We start from the raw sequence: 18,206 nt of genomic DNA, 5'->3' as shown, positions 1-18,206 counted from the left end.
TTTAGAGAAGTAAAAGGATGTTTACCAACAAATGGGTCATTGTATGTATCCTATCACTGCCATCTAAATTGATTAGGTATAGCTCCACAATGAATATGTCTTTATGTGATTAGAAATTCTTGATATTACAAGATCTTAACCTAAGAGCAATAAAGAATAACCAAGTTGTTTGTAGGCACAAACAACTTAGGCAATATGTATATGAATAACCTATCAGACTCAATGGAATGATTGCAATAGATTATCTTGATATTTTCTAACTTTTAATTATATTTTAAATACAAATTACTCATATAAATGTAGAAGTAGGAAAGAAAGGATTATATATATGAGGAGCAAGTGGAATTTCTTTGGTTATTAGCCTTGACTGAAATGGAATTCAACAAGTATAAAATATATTTGCATACATTACCCTTTAATTACCACTAAAATATCTAACATGTATGAAACTAAATGAACAAGAGAGGAAGCATAATCTTATATGAATGAAGTAAATTCAATCACCTCAACTACAAATATCAAAATGAAATGGAATCCATCTAATTATCACAAGATCACATATAATTGTCTTTCAACTCTTAATGCATAACTAATCTATGCATGGGAAACAAAACATGACAAGGAAATAAGGTAAATGGAATTATAGACCAATCCACCATCAAGTTTTTCAACCCTTTTATTATCTAATGAGGTTAAATTTGTATCTAGTTGTTATCCTCTTCTAATTCTGATAGAGTAATTGCCATATAATAGAAAAAGAATAAAATATAAAATTATCATGATATCAGAACTTGGAATTTCTTCTACTGACAATCCATAATATTCCTGAAAACACCAATGACCTTTCAGCTTCTTGCGACTTCATAAATCCTACAAAAACCTTTTAATCTTTCATATTTTGTTATTTCATGCCAAACTACATATTTCATATTGTAATGATTACTGCCAGTTTAAATTTACATTGTTGATCTTACACGATCTAACGATCATAATGAAACCTTTATTATCTTTTTTATGACTGCACAACAAAGACTTTCGATGAACGAGGGCCCACAACTACATGTCAATAAGTCACTTGCCCACATTTTTTAAAGTCTAAGCATATTCAAAAAGTGAGCAAGCACCCTTCATTGATCTTCCAAGATCAGATGATCATGTAAGGTGGACCCACTTTTGTCATGTCAAAGAACTTGACCAATTGTAGTATGCCAATTTGGAATCCATTCTGACAATCTTCTTTTGCACCTTGCCAATTGAATTTGGCCCTATAGCCACATGTCTAATCGTCACTTTTTTGCATTGTCTAAACTTTGAGCATCTTCAAAAAGTAGAAAAGTGACATCCATAGATCTCTTTCTGATTTGACGGTGAAGGCATCTAACTTTTGTTTAATTTTTAAATGACACCCGATCTGACAAGTAAGCATTTGGACTTTTCAACTAGCCAATAGCACACTTTCTTTCCTTCAATTGACTTTTCAACTTTGGTCTTCACCACCTTTGACTTGGTTCTTTCACCATTTCTATATTTTTAACATTCATTCTCCACTACTGTTTGCTCAAAATATGCCTATGATTACTTCATTCTCCTTGCATCAATGTCTTTAATGGAAGATTTGATCATAAAATTAAGGTTTCTCAGAGAGTTGTAGAAATATCTTCGTGAGAGACTGCCTCTCAACATAAATCTTTGTCTTTCACATGATTGGGAACAAGGAACATATGAATCTTTAGAACCTTTAGACCTTCTCATCAGGAAAATCATGAACAAACCCTCCCAAAACCCCTAATCACCTAGCTTTGGACTGATTCATTTCTTGTATGATTCTCAAATTAGGTTAACTCCAAGAAATGATGAGAAGAAAGATCATCCTATAGGAAATCTAGACTCAAACTCAAGACTTTGACACTTGACTTGATTCAAAACCTTAAGACAACAACTATGAATTGAAACTTGGGCAACAATTGGCTCTATTTGGGGATTTAAGCATGATAACGCTTGAAAGAATCTAAGAAATCTCTAGTTCCGTACAAGGGTAACAACTTGAAAACAAAAAGAATAGGCAAAACTAAGAAAGCAACAAGGAACTACCTAAGGAAAACAAGCAACTAAACTAAGAAAAATACATGAAAAGGAAAACCTATCTAGCTATCTACCACACAGGGGTTACCTCATTTTCAATTTTTTATTTGATACAACTTCAGATCTTGCCCATTATAATAACATGGCAGGGTTTCTCTAGTTGGATATGCTAATTTGAAAGAATTATTTTGATTTTCTTGTGTGATCTGAAAAGGTCCTTTCCACAAAGACTAAAACTTGGAATGCATACCTCTTGGCTCATGTCTCTTATCCCATAACAACACCAAATCATCTTCCATAAACTTTCTAGGCCTTTCCCTTTTATCAAATAATTTTATCAAACCTCTCTTCTCTTTCTTCTTGCAATTTAGTAGGACATAAGATCCTCTTCTCTAACCCATCTTGGAAAACATCATCTTCAATTGTAGTTTTCAATTTATAGGTAGCTAGTTCTAATGGCAATGGAAAATTAGCCTCTACTCCATACACCAATTCAAAAGGTGAGATCCGAATAGACCTTTTAAATGTGGTCCTATTAGCCAATAAAGCATCATGAATTTTTTTATGCCAACCTTTCTGATTATTTGAGACCAATTTCTTCAAAATACTAATTAGATTTTTATTACTAGACTCAACCTACCCATTTCCTTGAGGGAAATAATCAATGAATCTCCAACTTGAATACTATTATCATAGAAAAACTCAATGATCTCTGAAGAGGAAAATAAAGATGCATTATCCATTACTAACATCATAGGAACTCCAAACCTTACTAGAATATGTTCTTTGATAAATTCACATACCACCTATGAGGAATTTTTCTTCATTGGCTTTGCCTCTGCCCATTTTCTAAAATAATGTGTGGCGGTGACTATGTATGAATTTCCTTGAGTAGAGGGAGGATTAATTGGGCCTATAAAGTCTAAACCCCATTAATGGAAAGGAGCTTCAATTACTACTAGCCTAAGAGGTAAGAAAGCCAACTGAGGTTTACCAGTAAACATCTTGCATTTTTCACAATTAGCAACCCACTTATATGCATCTTTAAACATATCAAGCCAATAATAACAATGTCTCAAAATTTTGAATGCAGTGATAGTGGGAGAAAAATGTCCTCCACATGCCTCATCATGAAAAGATCTTAACAAATTTACCTATTGTCCCTTATCCACACATTTTTAAAATATTCCATCAATTGCTCTCTTATACAAGACATCATCATGAATTACATATTTTAAAGATTTAGTTTCTAGATTTCTCCTTTTCTTAGTAGTCAATTCATCAGGGCATTCACTATATGTCAAAAAATAAGCAATGCTTGAGAACCAAGGATCCTGAAGACTTACCATAGAACTTTTGGTGTATCTTCTTCTTTGAATTGTTGTTCTTTTGCTAAAGCTTTACACAGTGCATTTCCTCTTACAATTTTGGTTGGTTTTATTTCTATATCATATTCTTGAACTTTGGTTATCCATACTCATCTATTGTTACAACCAACATCTTGTTGTGTCAAAATAATTTTTACTGCCCGATCTTGCACATATATTATTGAATGAGAATACAACACATAAAACCTAAAATTCTTAAGGGCTCTCACCACTGCATATGCATGTTTTTCGATTTTTGAATATCCCATTTCTTGATTTTTTAATGGTATACTCATGAAAGCAATTGGAATTTGTATTATCTCTTTACTTTCTTGCATTAATATAGCTGACATAGTATGTTCTGAGGCATAATAGTAGATGATGAACTCTTTGGTGTAGTCAGGATGAACAATTACAAGGCTTTGGAAATGGCATCCTTGATATCTTCAAAGGCTTTTTTCCCAATATTACTACATTTGAAATTTTTATTTCCTTTCATCATATCAACTATGTTTTTAACTATCTTAGAAAAATCAGGAACAAATCTTGTCAAGAAATTTATCTAGCCAAAAAAAAGACTTCACTCCAATTTTTCTCAATGGAAGATTTAGTTGTTGAATATCTCTAACTCTATTTGGATCAATCTTTACTCCTTCTTGGGATACAATATGACCAAGAAACTTTTCTTCTATAACAAAAAATACTGATTTCTTTGGGTTTAGAGAGATACCATGCTCTTTCCATCTTTGTAACACCTTTTCTAGACCCCTGATATGATCATTCCTCTTCGTGGAAACTATTTCCAAATCATCAAGATATATGACAATAATTCTATCTTTCAAAACTTCAAAAGCTAAATTCATTCCATGCTCAAAAGTTGGTCCTACATTGATTAAGCCAAAAGGCATTCTATTGTATGCAAATGTACCCCGTGGTGTGGTATATGCAATATTGAATTGATCTGCTTCATTTACTTAAATTTGATTGTATCCTAAGTATCCATCCAACATGGATATCATCTCTAATCCTACAATAGTCTATAAAGGATGATCCATATTAAGGAGAGAAAAATTAACCTTCAGTGAGGCTTGATTCAAGTTTTTGAAATCTACACAAATTCTTATTTCTCCATTCTTTTTCCTCACTGGTACAATATTAGCCACCCAAGTGGAATGATGAATAGGGTATACAATCCTAACTTGCAACATTATATCAATTTCTTTAAAGATTTCTCCTTCAACTATAGGATTATGATTCCTTTATTTCTATCTGAATGGTGTTGCTTCTAGCTTAAGAGGGATTTCATGTTTGAACTTCCCACCCATGAAATTCTTTAGGTCTTCATAACTCCAAAAAAATACATCTTGAAATGCAATAGGTGATTTCTTGATCTCTATCCTTTCTTCTAAGGTGCAACACTTTCCTATGTTTATCATCTTTGGACTAACTTTTGTCCCACTATTGATTCCATCATATTCACCACAGGTTTTTCCTTTCTTATCTCTTTCCTTGTTTATGTATGCATCATGTCTATCAAAAAAAATTTCTAAAGAGATTAGATGAGGTGGAATCTTATTACCTTCTAATTGAATCATGTCATGCTCTGTTCTCTTCTTGTCACTTGCAAATAAATCATCACCATTTGCATTAGTGCTTACTTAAAAATACAAGAATTCAAAAGGATCCCACCCTTTAATGAATTTTAGTATGTGTTTATCATATCTAAACACCTACCATGAATCTTCATTATTAGGGACATCAGGCCTGAATAATACTTCTACTTTATAAGTTTGTTCTCTGGAATCAGGGTGTGGTAAGAGAAATGATGCAGAGACTACTAAAGAGTCAGATCTAGACTTAAATTCTCTAAGTATTGATGTAATTTAGAAAGCATCAAAACCCTCAATTTCATCCCACACCTTATTATGATAACTTCTCAATCTTGAATTCTTCACTACGTCTTGATTTCTGACTTGTCTTACTACCAACTCTACATCTCCTTATTCTTTAAGCATCTTGACTCCATTTTGTTTTGCTTCCATTATACCAAGAAGGAGAGCTTTATATTCTGTAGTATTATTAGTGTTTTTGAAATCCAAATTATAAGCAAAACAAGTCATTTCTCTATGAGGGGATATCAACAACACTTTTGCACTTGAACCAACATTTGTGCAACTATCATAAAATTATAGGGTCCACAATTGATCACCTTTATTTGGTTCTAATTCTTCTAAGATCTCAAGGGTACCAGAGAACAACATATAATTGCCAAACTACATTTCATGATACAAGATTTGAGATCTAGGATCATCTGGTTTCAAAACAATGAATTTTTCTTTCTCTTCTAGTTCTAGCTTCACCTTTTTGTATCCAACATGTATAGTGGCACTAGACCAATCTAATTTTATTTCTCCCCCCATGTCTTTGCAAAAGCTTCTACTCAAAAGAATTCCATAGCTTGCAGGGATTTCTGTTACTAGAATAGTAAGTTTCAATCTCTTAAGAGGGGTAAGTAGCAAGGGCAACTTGAGCATCTGTAATCTCTCATAGCAATGGCACTTGTTTGGCATCCATCGAGTAACATCTACCAAAAGTTTTAGTCAATGGGAGTCCTAGAGCTTTTGCAACAAAAGTAGGCATCACATTATCAGAGATTCCTAAATCTATGATGCAATTATCAATCTATTTCCATTGATGAACAAAGAAATATAAAAAGGATCTAACTTTTGATTTGTCTAGGTAGCTAAAATAGTAGATTCTTCTTCTTGAAACAATCTAGGAATTGCAAAATCTTCATTATCAAAAGAAGCTCCACTAGTGCAAGCCTTATTATGATGTTCAACATTAGCATGATATGTCTCTTTACTATTGCAATTCTCAACCAGTCTTTTCAATTGATCAAGATTACATTTCAAATAATCTAATGGAGATATCTAAATTCTCATTTCTTCACAATATTGTGCTATGTCAAAGGAATTAGCAAACTTACTTTTATACTCCTTTTGCGAAGATGAAGTTACTATGCAATTGTCTTTATCAACTTTATTTGATGGTGCATTATTCTTGATAAGAACAAAGTTGTTCTGATTTCTATTTTTCTAACCTCTAGTCATTACTATTAACTAAGGTCCTTCTAGAGTAGCAAAACAATCTGCTCCTACTTCTGAATCTCACTCATACTCTAAGAAATAATTTTTAGAGTCACAACAAGGGGCATGGTCATCCTCACTTTTAGATATTCAATTGTTTGTTCTTTTTTATCCACCATTTGTCTATATCTGATGATATCAACACATTTATCTCCATCATGATCTGCTCTTAGGTGAAAAACACACATATTTTGTCTTCTTGGAGTAGGTTCAATTGTTAGTCTCTATTGAATAGGTGGCATTTGCAATGATTTACCTCCATTTGGATTTCTATAACCTTCTTGATGAGGTTGATGAAAAGAATTAGGAGGCCTATTAATTTGTTTCTTCAATGAAATGAGTTCATTAGACAATTTTTGAAGCATGGCTTTTGTAGTATTGGAAGTACTAGCTGTATTACTTATAGTTCTAGATTGAAACTCTCTTTTCCACTTACTAGAGGCTATCATGTCATCCTTCATCTCCATAGCTAATGTTTGTGCCTACAAGTTGGCTACATTTTCTCTTCTAATCTAGTATCCTAGATCAAGTGGCATGGAGCTAATGTAGAGAGTTTTCTTATTATCATCAATAGGTGCACTTGCAACAGGAATTCTTTTGAGAAGTTTATTGAATTTTGCATTGAAATATCTCATAGAAACCAAGGTTTCTTTCTTTATTTGTGTCAATTGTAATAACAAGGTTTGTGCATCTTCTATAGTTTTCTATCTTTCTTCAAACCTTTGTTTCATGGTGTTCCAATTTGTTATGCATCCTATAGGTAGGTCTTGAAACCAATCAACAATATTGTTCACTAGTGTATCTATAAACATTCTAACTGCCACATCCTCATGTTGAAGATTTACTACACCACAAGCCTTATGGAAAGCACTTAAGTGTTGTTATGTAAAAGTAGAGCCATCTCCATTCAATCTAGGAAATTTCTTCCTTGATGCTCTTGGAAAATCATTATTAGTCCCAAGGCCCCATGGTTGTGCCATAACTACTGGTTCAGTGATTTGATTTGTTTGAAAAGTAACAAAAAAAGGAAGAGTGGTACCAATCAACAACAAAGCATCAAAAATAGAAGGAATAGAATTTCTAACAATGGGAGGAGCAGAGGAATGACTTCTCTATGTTCCATTTGGAGGAAAAATTGTAGACAATAGAGTATCTTGAAGTTTTTTGGTTATAGATTCCCTTGCATGTGTTCTTCCTCTTTTGCAAAGGTCTTCTAGGATAGGAAATTTAGCCTTCATGAGCTCTTCATATATTGGGTCAATCTTTCCTTTCTCCTTGGTACTCCTGGTATATTTGGGATCCAGAGTGTATCAAATGTTTAGATAAATGATGTTTTTCAAATTTATCTTACCAGTCTTCAAATTTGAATTCATCTTTACTTCTTTGGCAGGTTGAGGCTATAACCTAGTATCAAGTCCTATTGGAAAACACCTAAATACCACAAGTCTTTTCTTGCAACTCAAATATATATATTTTGAGTGTAACTAATTATGAAAGGAAATTCTTTAGAACTTTCATTTCAATTCCCCCTAGTAGAGTTGCCAAAAATTGTTGGTTAATAGTTTCTTCTCTTATTAGATTTGATGATCTTGACTCTTTGATACCTAATGTTTAGAGAAAAAAAAAAAAGATTTTTACCAACAAATGGGTCATTGTATATATCCTATCACTGCCCTCTAAATTGATTAGGTACAACTCCCTATGATTCTTACAATAATATGCAATCAATATGTCTTTATGTGATCATAAATTCTTGATATTATAAGTTCTTAACATGAGAGCAGTAAAGGAAAACCAAGTTGTTTTTATACACAAACAACTCAGGCAAGATGTATATGAATAACCTATCACTATCAATGGAATTATTTCAATAGATTATCTTGATATTTTTTGACTTCTAATTCTATCTTGAATACAAATTACTCATCTAAATGTAGAAGTAGGAAAGAAAGGATTATATATATGAGGGGCAAGTGGAATTTCTTTGGCTATTAGCCTTGACTAAAATGGAATTGAACAAGTATCCAATAGATTCACATACATTATCATTTAATTCCCAATGAAATATCTAACATGTATGAAACCAAATGAACAAGAGAAGAAGGAAAATCTTATATAAAAGAAGTAAATGCAATCACTTCAACTATAAATATCAAAATGAAATGGAATCCATCTTATTATCATAGGATCACATATAATTTTCCTTCAACTCTTAATGCAAAACTAATCTATGCATTAGCAACAAAACATGACAAGTATATAGGGTAAATGGAATTACAGACCTATTCACCATCAAGCTTTCCGACCCTTTTATTATCCAATGAGGTTACATTTGTAGCTAGCTATTATCCTTTTCTAATTCTGGCAAAGCAACCGTCATATAATAGAAAATGAATAAAATATAAAATTATCGTAATATGAGCACTTGGTCTCTCTTCTACTGACGATCCATAATATTCCTAAAAATACCCCATGACCTTTCAGCTTCTTGTGATTTCATAAAAATAGTGATATGAACTGCAGCTGAGCGAATGGCGGTCTCAATTGTGGATGGAAAAGATTGACCAAGTTCCATCTCCTCCAAATCAAGAAAAGCTCGGATTCCTGAGTCCTTAAGTGAATCGTGGAGAGGGAGGGCCAGAGCGAGTTTGGAATCAGGGCCTCTGTGATTGATGAAGACATCATACACTGTTGTTGATTCAGAAACCCTTCTCCTTATGCCTTGAGATTCAATTCCTGAGAATGCGTGATAATCATCTTTCGATTGGGGAAGCGATGAAGATGATGCCATTGATGGCAACCAACCCTTTGGAACGCGTTAGATGATATATGAGAAAGAAGAAGAGAAGAGACAATCGCAGCAGGAGATATAATAAAACTCAGATCGGTTGCAAGCGGGTTCATTCCTCGAAAGCGCAAGGAAAACGATTTGAAGAATCCTAGAAACAGGACGGACTTGTGTAACTAGTAAATTGGGTTTTATTCAAAGTAGTAATAAAGGGTCAACGTTAGTGCCTTGAATCAGGGCAGCGGCTATCAAGCCACGAAATACGTGGCTGGACTGGTCCTTCTAACTCCATGACATCCTATTTTTACTTGCGCTCGCTCATCTCCATATTAAAGACATTATTCTTTTTCCAGTTAAATTTTCTCAAAAAGTTTGTTGCTTTAGATGAAGATCAAATGCTAAATATTTCAAATGGTGCAATTTGTAGAGATAATAGCGGTGTCCTTTTTACTTTAGGTTGTGTTGGTTCAGTCACATGTACTAAACTTATATCAAGATTAGACTTAGAATTTTAATTTATTTTAAAATTATTATAAAATTAATTTTGTTTATAAAATAGAAATTTATTAGATACTTTAGTCCATTTTGTATAGGCACGAGACTAAAGTTTTCAATCACTTGTAATTTATTAGTTTGCTCATTTGAAACCGTGCTTTCTCATACTATACCATTTTATACTATAGGTAGCAAGGAAAATTGACCTTTTTCTACGTCATATATGTGAATAAGTTTTATCTTATTGGCTCTTGTTATTTTTCCTGATAGTCTTTTATTTTTCTTTGTTCAATTCTCAATACATGTAATTCCTGCAGAAGGCCAAAACTCATAGAACTAACATTCTCTGCATGGGATGAGGTGTAGATCATTTGGACAGTTAGCTAAGTTGATCTTTGTGATAGACACATTATGAAATAGTTCCATTGTAGTTGTGCTTTCTACTGCTTTATTAAGGTTGAAAGTATTAGGTCTATTTTGAAAAGATTCTTTCATTAATTTTTATTATTGACATGCTAAGTTTAGAGCTAAATGAAAATTCTCCTTAACTTTTCTTGCTGATCAAGCACATATTTTGTTGAGACTGTTTTAAAGGGTATAGTAGATTCATATCCTCATAGATGCTACAATTTACTAAGAATTTTTTTCATAGGACAATGATTTGATGAGAAGCATTTTTAAGGCTTGTAAAATTGTCTTACTTGGTCTGTGTTGTATCATTGTCTCTCTGCTTCTCCTATTTCTGTTTACATTGAAGTAGTTACCATAGATTCTTCAATGATTAGGTTGGTGTTGAAGGACTTTAAACTCATCCAAGCCATGTTAATGTTTTTGATACCCCAATTTGATGATGAAAATGTTGAATATATTGCTTCGATCAAATTATGGCTATTTAGCCAAGTGCAAAATAAAAGATTAGAAGCATCATGTTTGTTAAGACTAAATTGTGATTTTTTTCCCCTGTATGTTTTGTCTATTAAAACTACATTTTCTATGTCTGTTGTTATGTGTTTCATCTAAGCATGGCATCCATGCCTCAAGCTAGCTGCTAAACATTACACATGTTACCTCACTTTGTAATGCTCTTTAGAAACTAAAGATATATTTAAAATCCACTATTTATGGTGCATGCCATTCAGGCTTTTAATGTCATTGTTAGAGGAAAGCAATCTAATTGTAATATAAGATTTTATAGTATGTTTCTTTTTGTACGAGTTATGGACATATTTACATTAGTTGAAGGGCAAGTCATATAATTTTTACTCAATTTTTTACATCGTCATGGCCATATCATCAAAGTTTGTACTCTGGCTCACCAAAATTTAACATTTCATACGTAACTTACATGATTATTAAGAGTAGGGGAAGAAGCAGTGGCCTGCTAAGAAAATTTTTCATTCTTTACATAATCTTTTTATGTTATCTTCTAAGTGGCTTGTTCTCTGATAATAGTTTAATGAAAACATTGATTTTATCAAATCCTTCCTCTTAAAAGTTATAGATACAGATACCAAAAAACACCAAAAGAAGCTGAAATCACAATGGAAAATCTTACAGAGCTTACAGAGCTGTACATTAGAGAGTGTCCAGAACTTGAGGATATACCAAGCCTTGCCCGAGCGAGCCACTCTGAGAGGATTAAAATTGTGTTGTGTGATAAGCTGCAAATCATAACTCTACCAACAACACTCATCAAACTCACTGTGCAAGGATGCGGACATTTGCAAAGGATTGCAGGAATGTCTAATTTCAGAGAAGTTGGAGAGTTGTGCATTAGTGACTGTCCGGAGCTTGAGGAGCTCCCAGTGATTTGTGGTGCAAATTGCCTGGAAAGGGTCACTATTGATGGATGCTGGAAACTCGGTTGCCTTCAGCTGACACACTGTACGATTTTGAAAGAAGTGCCGGGCACTTTTGCACAGTTGCATATATTGGATTTCCTGGAGCTTCAAGAGCTGTCATGTTTTGCACATGTAACTTGCCTTGAGGGGGTTCAAATTATCAGGTGTGTGAAGCTGCGAAAAATAACTTTGCCCACAAATCTGAAGCTTCTTCGCTTGGATGCTTGTATAGAACTACAAAGTGTCTCAGAAATATCACATCTCAATAATCTTGTACAACTGATTATTTCTGAGTGTCGGCAACTTGAGCTTAATCTGAATCTTGTGGGTATGAACTCTCTCCAAAGCATCACCCTTGATGGATGTGGGAAGCTGAAGTTTTTTGTGTTAAACAAATGTCCTAATCTGAAGAAAGTGATGGGTAACTTTGATGTGCAATGATTATCTATATGTGATTGTCGTAAGCTTGAGGAGTTAACCATATGTTATTGTTGCTTGGAGACAGTTCACATTTACTTGTGTAATAAGCTCCAAAAAATAACACTACCAAAAAATCTAACCAAACTCGTTCTGCAAAGTTGCAGATGTTTGCCAAGGATTGAAGGAATGGATAGTCTTACAGAGCTGTACATTGGTGAGTGTGATGAGCTTGATTTTCTGCCAATACTTGTTGGACTGAGCAAGTTGATCAGGATTAAAATTGATTGTTGTCGAAAGTTGCACAACATGACATTACCAACAACACTCCGTGAACTTTCAGTGCATCAGTGTAGCTGGCAAGTGATGGAAGATATCAACAATCTTACAAAGCTTACAAAGATGTCCATTAGCTCCGTAGCTTCACAAGTCCACAGCTCCGCAATTAAGAGGTGTGTCGATAGTTGACTGTCAGTTAGACAAAAATAGCACCTTCCATGCATCAGGAGCGCATTCTGATAGCAGTTTAACTCCGACACATGCCTAGTGAAGAACCAACTTCTATTTTTGGTGTCTCCATGTACTTTCACTTTGACCTAAGGCTTCCTCCTATGTTCTCTCTCATATTTTCTTTGTTTTTGGCATGTAAAGGGCTCATGCATCCAATTAATGAATATAAAATGGATTGAGTCCCTCTTAGCACCAATTTTATAGATAGTTTGTATATAATTAGTTTGTTTTATTAGTTAAAAGCATTTTATTGCATGAAGATATCTCTCACCCTCAACACAAATTGAGGAGAGGATTTCCTTTAAATACCCCATTGCAATATGTAATCATGACTGCCATTATTATGCAATAAAATTATGCTTTTGGTGCTTGTATTTGGAGTGTAGTTATTCTTGCCTGAATGTGTCATTATTTTGTGAATTTTATTGATGAGATTGTGATTGAGCCAAAAGTTTATTGCATTGTTTTTGGTTGTGCTATCTTTTAGTTTTGGTGTTTGCTACAGATATACAAATTTCGTTGATGTAACAAACTTGAGAAGAGATCACCCGATTGTGTCTACATAGCTTTTCATCTCACATGAGCGTACTTTCAGTGGCTTGGCCATTTGATGAAAAGTGAAACATCATTCAATTTGTTAAAGATTCTCACCGACGATTGCATCAGTGGATTCTAGGAAGCGCTGCTCCTGTTTTCATTGGTTTCCTATCGATTTCTTCGAAGGTTTAACTTGCAGCATGTTGTGTTCTGTAGCTTATGTCCATTTAGGAATTTCAATTTCAAGTCATTTGAATTCATGTTATTTGCTTTTAGTTTTGTTATTTTCTTTACCAACCCCCTATTAGCATAGAACCTCATAGTAGCTATATTGTTAGAATTGCATTCATTGAAAAACAGAAAATACAAAAATATTGTTCTCTTTTGGTGTGATATTTTGAGACAGCAAACAGATTTACTTCAATTCCAAGATAAAAGAGTTTTTAGAACTAGCAAAAGCCTCCTCGTGAACACTCACATTTATCTTCTACTAAGCAGATTTTGGTATGTCGCAAGACAAATACTGAACCTTGGAGTGGATCTTTAAAAAGATTTTCTTTTCAAGAGAGAAATTGCGCAATGGATTCTTCTCATTGACCTCATGCAAAACAAATGCCCAAAAAAAGTGGTGCTAGGAGGGTTTGAACCTTTAGACTCTCGGAAAGGAAGAAAATTTGTCCAAGTTTCAGAATTTTACACCTCTACAATAATCTGTGCTTCACAAAAGTATAGAAGATTTCCTGAGTTTTTGATAAATTCAGGTCAGTAGCTCTGCAAGTACGTAGGTTTGCAGATCTGCAGGTTCATAGGCATGCAGGTTTGCAGGTACACAAGTCTACCAATCCATAGGTACACAGGTCCACAAGTGTGTAGGTACGCAAAACTCTATGGTGCATAGTTTTGAGAAAGTGTGCTTCTTTAGAGGTGCACTTTTCTAGAATAAACACAAGTTCTTACAACTCAGTCACTTTCACAAGCATCACAGTGATAAAGGGATACTAAGAACTCCACCCATTCACATTACACATTCCATCATCATCGTTCACTTTTATATTCGACTTCACATCATTCTGTGCCATGTCCTTCTTCAATACCCAAAGTTCACCTTTGAATCTATCTGGTCCATTGCATGACTTGCCCAAAAATCTTGAGAATTTTTGCCCACGGTTCATCTATGGAGAATTTCTAACAGAAGAAGATCATCTTAATTCTTTTAAGGAGATTTGTAACCGAAAACAAATTCATCATATGGATGTGGTATGCCACCTTTTTCCTTACACTTTGGGAGAAATGTCATTCAATTGGTACCTCAATCTACCACCAGCATCAATAAGGGATTAGAACTCTTTTGAGAGCAAGTTTCTAAAACAATTCAGGATCTATATCGATCCAGCTATCTTATATCACTAATTCATCTCAATTAAGAGGGATCCCCATGAGACTATTTCACAGTTTAATCATTGCTTCTATAGGATGTATCAAAGAATGGAGTTTTCTTACATTATACCACAAGAGGCTACCATCTAGGTCTATTTTGGAACAATGGATTCATTAAATTCTATTTTTTTAAGAAGACTCCCACCCAGAGACATTGATACCATTGAAAAGGTCTTCAAAGAGGCTATTACATTCATGAATCAAGTTACTACTGCTCCAATGCCAACAATTACATATTCAAGGTATGAGTCCCAAAAGGCAGCTGCATTCACTGAAGCAGAAAATAATATGGCTAGAGAGTTTAAGGCCATGAAGGAGACAATGTCTCTTTTATCCAGTGAACTTGTGAGAATAAAGTTGATTTCCTCAAGAAACCAAGGCAATCATCCAAGACAACTTTCTGCCCAAAACAATTATTCTCAAAATCAGAGCAAAAATTTTGGCCTTTACAATAATATCAACAATGAGAATAATGATATTAGAGGTATGAGATTAACTGAAAATGGATATGGGTACAATCCTGTTTGGAATCAGCCTCCCCACATCATGGAGAAACGACCTTTGCAGTTTAGTGCAATGGTGTTTGAATCATATGATAAATCTGTAGGAGGAAAAATGATGAAGATGATCAAGAGGATTTTGTGTTCCCATTCAATGAAGAAATTTTTCCAAGTGTTGATGTCTGAATAAGTATGGATATGCCAAGAAATTTTGAGGGTGTGAAAAATTTTGAAGTTCCAAAACTCCACAAAGTTGCAAAAGGTGATGAAAATGTAGAGTATCCTGAGGTTGGTGAGATTTTTGAATCAGAAAATCATCAAGAAGAAGATACCAATTCCTCCTATTGTAATATTGATTCTCCATTGAACAATGATAAGATACCTCTGTCAGAACAAGATTTGTCATTAGAAGAGGTGGATAGAGTGCTCAATTTGGTCTCAATCTTTACTGACGAAATGTCTGTTTGTGGGTATTCTACACACATATCAAACCATGCAATAACCGAGTCATGTAGAATCCATCCATTTGGGTTCCATTCAAAAGAAACTTGCACTGATTTCTTATTAGCTTGGGAGATCGCAATGGATCGAAAGTATGATTTTGAACAGGCTTCTTTGGGACATGAGGGAGAAAACATTTTGATCGATGATAATAATGAATCCTATAATTCAAGAGGAAGGTTGATGATTGATTTTTCTAGTCCAAAGTAACCTAAAGTGTTTCCATGTTTGCATGAAGTTGTAAACCATGAGATAAGACAACTAGAAGGAGAAATAACAATGTGTGAGTGTACCCCTATGGTGGGGGACTTGCTTGATCAGGTGATATCTTTTCATTATCCCTCTCAGTTTGATGATTTTCAATTTGAATATGATGCTAAAGGTAAGAGAACTTGTTTGTAGATTAATCATGGTCATAAAGAGTTACCACAACTTCTGATTTTGTGTGATTTGTGCCAGGAATTTGAACCAAGATTGTCCAAACTTTATTTTTCTGAGTACAAAGACAAGTCAACACTTTTGAGAACTATATGAGGTGGTTCATCACTATTGCACATAATGAGAGATCTACTGACAACCACCCCACATTCTTATTATTAAAGGTTTTCTGTAGATAAGTTTTTTGTTTTTCTTTTTTGTTTTCATTTTTCCTAGTCTTTTTAGATTTTCTAGTTAGGTGTTAGTTTTCATTGAGTCGAGTCTTCTGTTTAGGTTTTATTTCTATTTTAGTCATGTCAGTCCTAGGGGATAAGGTGTACATTAGATTTTCTCTTAAGATTTCACTAACCACTCTTTGGTCCCAATTTTAAGAAGAGGTATTTCTTTGTCAAAACATTTGGATGATTGTGTGTCTTATACCAACCGAGCAACAGACATTTCTTGTGGATATAGGAGATTTTTAGTCTGGAAATCAGAGGCCTAGACCACCAAGTTCTCAGCACTTTGCAAATTTAAAGATTTGATTGTTTTATGTGTTGTCAATTTGAAGTCAAAGAATGGCGAGAGATCATCTAAATTTCAACTAGTTCAAACAAGAGGGGTTTCCTCAAAAGCTTACTTAGATCATTGTTGGATGTGAGAGTTTCCCAAAAGTTCTAAAACAGGAATGCAAGGGATGTTTACAAGAGATCGAATCTGAGAAACGACACCGATATTCTAACTACACAGTCTAAGCGTCAGGATACAGAAAAAAGAAAAAAGAAAAGAAAAGAGAAAAAAGAGAAAAATACGTTGTTAAGTCTGAAGGATTCTTAAGATCTAAAATGGCAAAAGATATGTTCTAAAAACAAGGTATCTTGTATTCAAAGCATTGTTTCATCAAAAGTAACATTTTGAATGACATGGAGCAATTGTTCAAATTTTCCAAAAAACTAAAAGAACGTGGCATCCTGCCAAGAGCCCTCGAGCTGATTCTCTTATCTGGTCAAGCAATTGATTGATAAAAAGCCTTTGTGGAGATTCTAAATGAATGAGCTAGGAGGAGTGGAAGATTGTTTCGAGTTGTCAAAAAACTTTGATTGGCTACATCTTGACATGTTAAAAGGAATGAATGCACAACACACACACACTGAGTTTGAAGGTTTCAAGTTCTGAGGTTTTGATTGTAAAGTCGTCCAAAAGATGCTCGAGATGTTCAAAGTTTGGTTAGTGTTTGACACACATCGGAGGAATGTTTGCTAGTGAAGAAATGCCTTGATCATTTCTTCCTTTTTTTGGGCCTATTTGTTGTGGTGTGTCCACAACACACGCCCCATTCCTCACTAGGAATGGGGACCCCCTACTTTTTTTTGACTCTCAGACTCATGGTTCGAGACTCGGGGAGAAGAAATTTTTGTTAGAGTTACAAATTTTGAGTCAAAAAATTGAAAAATTAAAAAAAAATAGAAATTTAAAAAAATCACAAAAACATTGAGAAAATTGAAATGCAAGTTTCAAAAAAAAAAAAAATAAATAAATCAATAAATAAATAAAAAAATTGTGCCTCGCGCCGCGGCACCCCAAAGGCACCATGTGTGCCATAGCACCACAAAGGGTCATGCATGCGCATGCCAAAGGGGGTCGCATGCCATGGCACCACAAAGGGCGCCACGCACTGCGGCACCACACAGAGGGTTGCTTGCTGCGGCACCTCAAAGGGCCACGCATGCGCTGAAGGCCCATATGCATGCATCGAAGTGTCTTGTGGTGTGCCACCATTCGCACGCACATGATGAATTGCACCATGTGTGCCATCTCACGTCGCACACCATGCCCACACCTTTCCACAATGCACTTGGATGCGCGAGCACTACCAAGCTCATTTCGTGCATGCATCACCCCTCCCATTCACCTCCAATTTTGTTTGAGTAACTAGTTTTTAGTATTTTCTATTCTTGTGTCATTAGGGTGTGTCTTAATTAAGTATTTTTAATATTTTCTTCTTTTTGTACATAAAAAAAGTATCCTTAACTTGTTGAGGTCATAATTGTTGACTCAGAGCTCAAAATTCAGAACTCTTTACACCATTGGAAAGAGGAACTGAAGATCTAATTTCAGTCTCTAAAATAGCAAGCCTTCGATTGCCCAATTTTAGGGATCGGCTA

Source organism: Cupressus sempervirens, chromosome 7, assembly GCF_028749045.1.
Source record: "Cupressus sempervirens isolate cs-2001-9-10 chromosome 7, ASM2874904v1, whole genome shotgun sequence".
In the NCBI taxonomy this organism is placed as follows: domain Eukaryota; kingdom Viridiplantae; phylum Streptophyta; class Pinopsida; order Cupressales; family Cupressaceae; genus Cupressus; species Cupressus sempervirens.
This window is presented reverse-complemented; position numbering follows the sequence as displayed.